We start from the raw sequence: 7,450 nt of genomic DNA, 5'->3' as shown, positions 1-7,450 counted from the left end.
GGAAAGGTCTTTGCCTTTTTTTTTTTTTTTGAGACCCTTGTATCCTTGTATGTTTTTGCAGTATTTTCCCTCACAGCATGGTTTGGACCTCTGGATTTCCTGTGGATGTAAGTGTTTGGAATCACCTGTCAGCCCAGGCACAGATAAGAAGAGTCAGCTTGTCTGACTCTTTTTTAAGAAGACATAAACTCCTTCTCTTCTCCTGGAAAGGAGTATAGGTGTTTACTTTGCAAAAGTTGCTCTCTACTCCCACTGGATAGAATCCAAAAAGTGAGTGAATCAACAGCAAAAAATGCCAACATCAGTATCAGCCGTATCTCAAAATGTCTAATATCTGCCTGAAATTATTCTGATATGTTTGTTGACACCCTTTTGATTCTTATGTGCATATTTTAAAAGCCTGAGAAACCTAGAAAAATATTTCAGCATTTTACTTACTGTAATGAGTCATAGTGGTGAGTATTGATAAAACAGTGAAAGCTTTTTTATACAGATTTAGTCTCAGACACTTTGAAAACTGTAGTTTAAAATCTTCCCAGATCACAGTATTCCATTGATAAATTAGAAATTAGATCAGGGTGAGATTGGAGTGGAACATGAAAGAAACCAGGACCTATGGAGAGGAGAAGACTTTATCACTCTTCTGATTGTTAGAGAAGGTTAGGAAGAAGTACAGACTTAAACGTTGGTCCTTTCCCTGAAAGAGGGTAGCAACTTTTGATGGCAGCCTTACCACTGGATCCCTTGGACTTCCTCCCCTCTTCTCAGCAGCTTGGTGCTTTCTTTACTGATTTCCAGGATTTCAGTTTTATTCTGAAAGTTTAAAAATGGCCCATTATTTTAAAAATTATGAGGAGTTTGAGGTGGCATCGTTTGATATAGCTCTTGCCCCAGAAACCTTATAGTTCACAGAGCAGACCTTCCTTTTTCACAAAACATTTTTTTCAAACTTTGCCTTTTAGATGATCCTGAAAGAGTAGCCATTCCTACTTGAGCAGTCACATAAGTCAATATGCATGCTGGATTTTCAGACACTTCCAAAAAAAGAATTGAAATTTTTGCTAAAATACTGGGCTGCAATTTTTTTTTCCAATTAAAAAAAACCCCCACAAATCAACAAACTAGCCCACCAAACAACCAAACTCCCACTCCTAGCAAATAAACAAACAAAAACACAGCAGAAAAGCTCCCTCCTTTCCTGTCATGATCACTTTTCTGCATGAAAATCCTAAAACCTTAAATTTCCTTGCCTGGAAAAGAAAAACTGATTTTATTTTGTTGTGCTCCTAGATTGTTTCAGTTCCCATAGCCATTTTGGTGTTCTCCTGAATTATGGCTCAGTCTCTGCTTTCACTTTTTTTTCGTAAGTCTCGGCCTTCTCAATAGATGCTAAAAGCAGACTCATTTATCATTCCAATAAGTGAATCAGTTAATCTGAACACTGACTTTCAGAATACTAATTAGAGGATGCTTATTTATAGGCATCAAGTAGGATTTTTAGAAACTATATCAGTCATTTCCAGATGACTTAAGGAACGTTTAAGGTATCTTTTAAGGAACTAAAAGTTGAGTGAGGGCTGGCAGCATTTTTCAGCTCCTGAATCTGGGTGTTGACTCCATTCAGCTGCATCCTAATTAGCAACAGAATGAGATCCACATGTGTTCTTTCCTCCAACCCTATCATCTTGGTTTCCATGGGACAGAAACCCAAGGGCTTGGTCCTGAAGGGAGTCATGGAGGACACAGATGGGTTTCTGATAGGTACTAATGGCGAGCAGGGCTGAAGGTGCTACGGACTTCTGTTCTTCCATGAAAAGGCAAAGACTTCAGATAGAATAAAACATCTTAGCCTGGTGGCAGTGCGGACCTGGGCTGTGGTTATCTAATGCCAGGGTCTTGTAAGAGCCAAAAGAGCACTTGATGTGCATTTAAAATCTCCCATGCACCCCAGGACTTGTTTCTGCACAGATGCAGAAGTGCCTTCACAGGACTGAGCAGCTTGTGCTGTCACTCTTGCCTAAGCCCCGCTTTCAGTATCTACGACATCTTCTGCATAAATCTCTGTTGTGTATTGCGGATGAAATAGGTGCTGTCTATCACACATCAAACACCTTCTGGCAGGATTTTTTGCTGTGTGATCTCCCATTCTTTGGTCACATAGCATTAGATCATTCAAGTATCTGAACACCAGTGTTCACGCTTCATTTCAAGCAAGGCTTTCTCTGGGAAAGTACGTGGGAGAGAAGATTAAAATAAGACACACAGCTGTGGGGGTGGGGGATGCAGGGCAAATAGAAATGAAAATCTTGATTCCAGCCTTCCCTGTGTGTTGTAATAAAAGACGGCATTCTATTGGATTAGGCTGATAGCAGCTATTGAAATTGATCCCTGGAGGCAGGAGAAAATGCTTTTGGAGAGAATGGTTTGACTGCAAGAGTAAGGACCTGCACTGCCTTCTGTCATAGTACAGATAGGAACTCTTGCTCTGGAATCAAGCAAAACTCCAAGCTATTAAAGAAAAGATGAAGCTTAGAAACAAGCTCTGTTCAGTTTGGGTTTTTTCCCCCCTAGCCCAGAGTTTTCAACCTATTATCATTAAATAGGTATATGATTCTTATTTTGATCTGTCTGAAGTCTCTTAGAAACTTCAGTCTCATTCCGATGTCCAAAGGAGTAGAAACTGTTCCTTAAGTGTTTTAATATTTTTATTCTAATTATTTAATGGTAGCATGAATATAAGAGAAAGAATTAAAAGAAAATCACATTTGGCCATTCTCAAAATTAAAAATTTCTGATTAAATCTTTGTTCACTTAGGAAAGTCTTTTTTACTTTGGTGTAAAATTATAGTGAATTTAATGAAGAAATAAATTTTGAAATATGAAAAATTAAACTAGCTCTTTCTAGCATATAAATCATGAGGGACATTTTCTTAAGTGCACTGTGATGACCTGGAATTGTCCTATTTTAATCTTACTGAGCATTTGGGAATGTTCAGGAATGCTTTGGGTTTTGTTTTTAGGGGAAGAGGAGAGCTATTTATTGCCTGTTCTTAAAAGGGCCAGGTAAAAAACAGTAGCCCTACTTGTTTATTTTTGGATCTGTAAATGCAAGTGCACAGTTTCTATAGATACCACTGGGTAATCCAGCAAAAATGTAGGCTGCTCTGTATGGACAACTCGAACACAAGACAGGCCAACCTGCTCAGGGGCGCTGCAAATGTCCCTTTTATGCTGCCTTTATGATTCATGTTTTGAGAAGTACATTTGTTAGTGCAAAATTTTCAAATATTTATTCCAAATATACTCCCCAAATTAATTTAAATCTGCAAATTTCAGCATACTGAAACATATCACCATCCTTTGCTTCAAAAATGAACAGAGGATTCAAAACAATTTTATGAGTACTTCTGAGCACCCATGTTTGAAAGAGACCATAGAAAGGAGACTTCTGTATTGATTAAAATTGTTGCCTTCTCTTTCTTCTCCTTAATGTCACAATGTGGTCTTTGAAGTCTGAGCTGATAACTTATGAAAAGTGGGTGATGTCTGGGAAACAAAGTGAGACAACTTTAAGATTTAACTGCCCTTGGCTCAAAGTATTTCTCTGCTTATTGCAGATGAAGTCCATGCTACATCCTAATATGGAGAAGAAAAGTGTCCATACGGCAATGGCGAAGAAGAATGCAGGGAACACTTCTGAGCTTCCACTCAGGCACATTTTTATTGAGCCACAAGTTTTCTACAAACTAAATTTGTTTTTCTGGGCAAGATAAAGTCCAGAGATGGTTATAGTCAGCAGTGAGATGTATGGAATGACATTGTTAGGATGCTGTACTTCTTTTGTCATTTCCTTATTCAGTTTTCTCTATGTTCATCTTGAAAACATATCTCCAGCTCTAGAGAGTCTATTAAATCTGAGAATTGGGTCAAATTCCTGCCACTAACAAGAATAAAAAAGGAAAGAAAATATTGACAAATACCAATTTCTAGGTTTTGCAGTCAGGTTTTACTTTATAAAGGACAAATGCATGCAAATACAGTCAAGTCCACCATAAATTTATTTGCCTTAAAAGTGTAGCAGGTAAATTTTTTTTCTGTCAATACAGCCACCATTAATTGCAGTTAAAGAACATTCAATAAAAAGAGACAATGGTACATTGTCCCTTATAAGCATGTTCTTTTACTGTTTTTTTAATATGCAAACAGTTTTAGAGCTGGGACTTCATTAAAAACAAAAAACAAAAAAAAAGGAATAATCTATCATATTTTTAAAAATTTTGCTAGTACTTTTAGATCTACCATCTTAGGTACCCAGTTAAGATATCAGAGATTCATTTCATGTACCAAGAAAAAACTTGCAGATACATCTTTCCAGTTACACCAAACTAGAAATATTCATTCTTTTACATAATAAGACTGTGAGGCTGACAATGATTACTTGAAGCTTAATTAGCTAATTTATCTTCATTACCTTTGTCTTCTGTCTTCCTTACTGCTTTTGCACCTTTCATGTGCAAATTCATCTTTGGCATAAATACACTGGCCTTCAGCCAAAATATCTCATCGTTTTCTATTGGATCTTTCTATTTTAAGCAGCCTATAAGCAGTCAGAAATTGTATGGGATCCTCCAAGAATAAATCAGATGTGGTGCTCAAAAAAGTTGATGTTGCAATAGCATTTTATTTTCTCCGTGACAGGTTAGAAAATGGGAGTGCAGGTGGCGCTCTGCTCAATTCTTTCAGTAGCAGTGATGAATGATGAAAGGAATAGGGAAAACTCATGTTCTCAATAAGTGGCTGAAGGACTGGTGCCACAGTAGGATTTTGGGATTTTTGGTTATGGGGCAACTTTTTGGCACCAGGTCTGCTAGGGTCAGATGGGCTTCATCTATCTAGCAAGTGCAGAAGGATTTAGCACATGAGCTGGCAGGGCTGATTGAAAAAGCTTTAAACCTGATACAAAGTGGGGAGGGGATGAAATCAGGCTCTTCAGAGATGAGCCTAGGGGTAGCAAGCCAGAGACAGGGTCAGTCTCTTCTCCCAGGTGATTAGCACTAGGACAAGAGGACACGGTCTTAAATTGCACCAGGAGACATTGAAGCTGGACATTAAGAAGAAGCTCTTCACAGAAGAGTGAGTGGGCATTAGAACAGGCTGCCAAGGAGGGTGGTGGAGTCAGCATCCCTGGAGGGGTTTGAGAAATGACTGTGTAAACCACTTGATGCCGGTGTTAGGTCACAGATTGGACTTGATCTTAAAGTTCTTTTCCAATCCAGCTGATTCTGCGTTTCAGTACCTCAGTAATTTTTTGACTTAATCATATTTTCCTTCAGAAAAATCTTAAATTCTCCCTTATTTTCCAAGGCTGAAGGATACCTACACGATATACAGAGCTCATCCACCAAAACCCCCAATTTTTTCTATCCTGAATGTAATATTATTATAATTATTACTATGATATGCAGACCACTTTCTCCAAATTTCACTCTGAGGTGAGCAACCTAGGGATCCAAAATAAATGCAAATAAGGACAGTAGAAAGAAATTATTCTGTAGCAGAGAACAACCCTGGGAGTTCCTCCTAATCTAGTAGTGGCAGTAGGAGGTCTCCTCATGGCCAAGAAATCTTTCTGAAGTTTCTGCACAGTTAGAACAAAATGACAGAGCAGCAGCCCCTGCCTAATTGCTACAGAGCAGTTTAGCAGTGATTTACAGTGGCATATTTAAAAGTGTACATTAATTTGTACAGATAAAATACTTGGCTACCACTGAGATATTTTTGTTGTGGATGAGGATAAGCCCTGACTCATTCATATCGGTGACATTTCCAAGCTTGTGTATTGTTGAGGAGTTAACATCCCATTCAGTATTTGACAACCAGGGAGTCAAGGCTGACAGTTACCATCTCTTCTCCATGGTGCCTAAGGCTAGGATTTGTCTTTGGTTTCTTTTATTAGTTATATAACTCACATGCTATTTTTGAGCTATTAAAAAAAAGAAAAAAAAAGAAGAAAGAAAGAAGAAAAAAAAACCAATGTAGAGAAAAAGAAATTCCCTTCCAGGAATTACCCACCAGGTAGCTACATACAGTGGACTGATCTACATATGCGTGTATTAATTTTCATTTAAAATGTTCATGCCAGTGAAAACAGAGCCAATGAAACCTTTTTGAGGTTACATAACAATGATAAATGTACTGCAACAGTTACAGGCAAGCACAAGGCCCCTGAGATTTATAGGTTCTTTGTCTCTTTTTAAAAAAAACGTCCTGACTAGACTAGGAAAGCTCAATAGCAGTGCAGCATCTATATTTTGCAACGAGATTTTTCTTATTTTTATCTAATCGTTTAGTTTGTATGGCCTGAGTCATGTCAAAATCATAAGCTGAATCTGATTTCTTATATACCACCTGATTCCCACTTTTTCTTACATTAGTAAAGTGAAGAAAACAATGCAATGCCATAAGCTGTGACAGTGAAATCCACACTCTCACTGTTGTAGTTTCATCTGTGGCCAGTTTTGGGGAGAGCAGTGAGGACAACAACAGAGGGCATGGAGGAATGAAACTGAGCTCAATAATAACAGGTCAAATCAAGGCAAGTGTGGGTAAGGTTGTCCCCTGTGCATGCTTCTGCCAGCTGCTCCTTGTGCTGCCAGCCAGAAAAGCAGCCCTCTGAGCCCTGATCTCGCTTCTGGTAGGGTTCATCCTTCAGTCCCCCTTTCCTTTGCAGACAGTTTTGCCCATCAGTGCTGTGAGAGATACCATGGCATCATTTTGAAACTTCTGCACAGGCAGCCCATGGCTCTGTACATACCAAAGTGTCACAGAGACATAGGCAGCAGGGTGAAGAAATGCAGGGGAATAAAGCTAAATAAAATAAATGAAGTAGGGAAAAGGTTGTGAAGCAATGTTTGGTTTAAATAGGTAAATGGAGTCTTCTGCATCCTAATGCAGCTGCAAAATGTCACTCACCTGTGGGATCAGAGAGGGATTCAGTCTGTCAGCAGGTGCTGCAGCTCTTCCCCTCTCGCAGTTTGGGCCTGCAGCCCTTTGCTGTCAGAGGCGCTGTCCCACCAGCAGGTGTAAATTTGTCATTGTAGTGGAGACTGAGAAGACTTTCACCTTTTGAAAGTAAAAAAAGTAAAGTTTTGTGCAAGTAAACACAAGTTCAGTTAAGTATTGCTATTCAAAATGAAAACTTGAGAGATGAGTTAAATTTAGTTTCCCAGCTGTTTATCAGACCTCTGGCTGAAGACACTCTAGGGAGTATTCAAGTCAGGCTATCTAGGTAAGTTTCTTTCTTTTGTTGTAAAAAATATATGATATAAAAACCAGAGCCAGCAGAGCAAATCACCTTGCCTTAAAACTGCCTGTCACAGCAAGATACAGCTGAAAACCAGAAACACTTCAGCTTTGTCAGCAGAAGAACCTATGCATTATCTCTTACTGA

General features: G+C 38.7%; 1 long non-coding RNA gene across 1 annotated transcript; it reads right to left on the bottom strand.

Annotated features, from left to right (window-relative positions):
* Positions 1–460: 460 nt before the first annotated feature.
* Positions 461–7,105, bottom strand: LOC116996989. The gene is made up of 3 exons (XR_004418048.1): positions 6,973–7,105; positions 734–813; positions 461–613 (listed from the first exon to the last, which is right to left on the bottom strand). It is a non-coding gene; the product is annotated as an uncharacterized LOC116996989 (long non-coding RNA).
* Positions 7,106–7,450: the final 345 nt, after the last annotated feature.

Source organism: Catharus ustulatus, chromosome 5 (genome assembly GCF_009819885.2).
Source record: "Catharus ustulatus isolate bCatUst1 chromosome 5, bCatUst1.pri.v2, whole genome shotgun sequence".
NCBI lineage: Eukaryota > Metazoa > Chordata > Aves > Passeriformes > Turdidae > Catharus > Catharus ustulatus.
The sequence above is the reverse complement of the archived record's forward strand: the minus strand, read 5'-3'. Positions and strand labels throughout refer to the sequence as shown.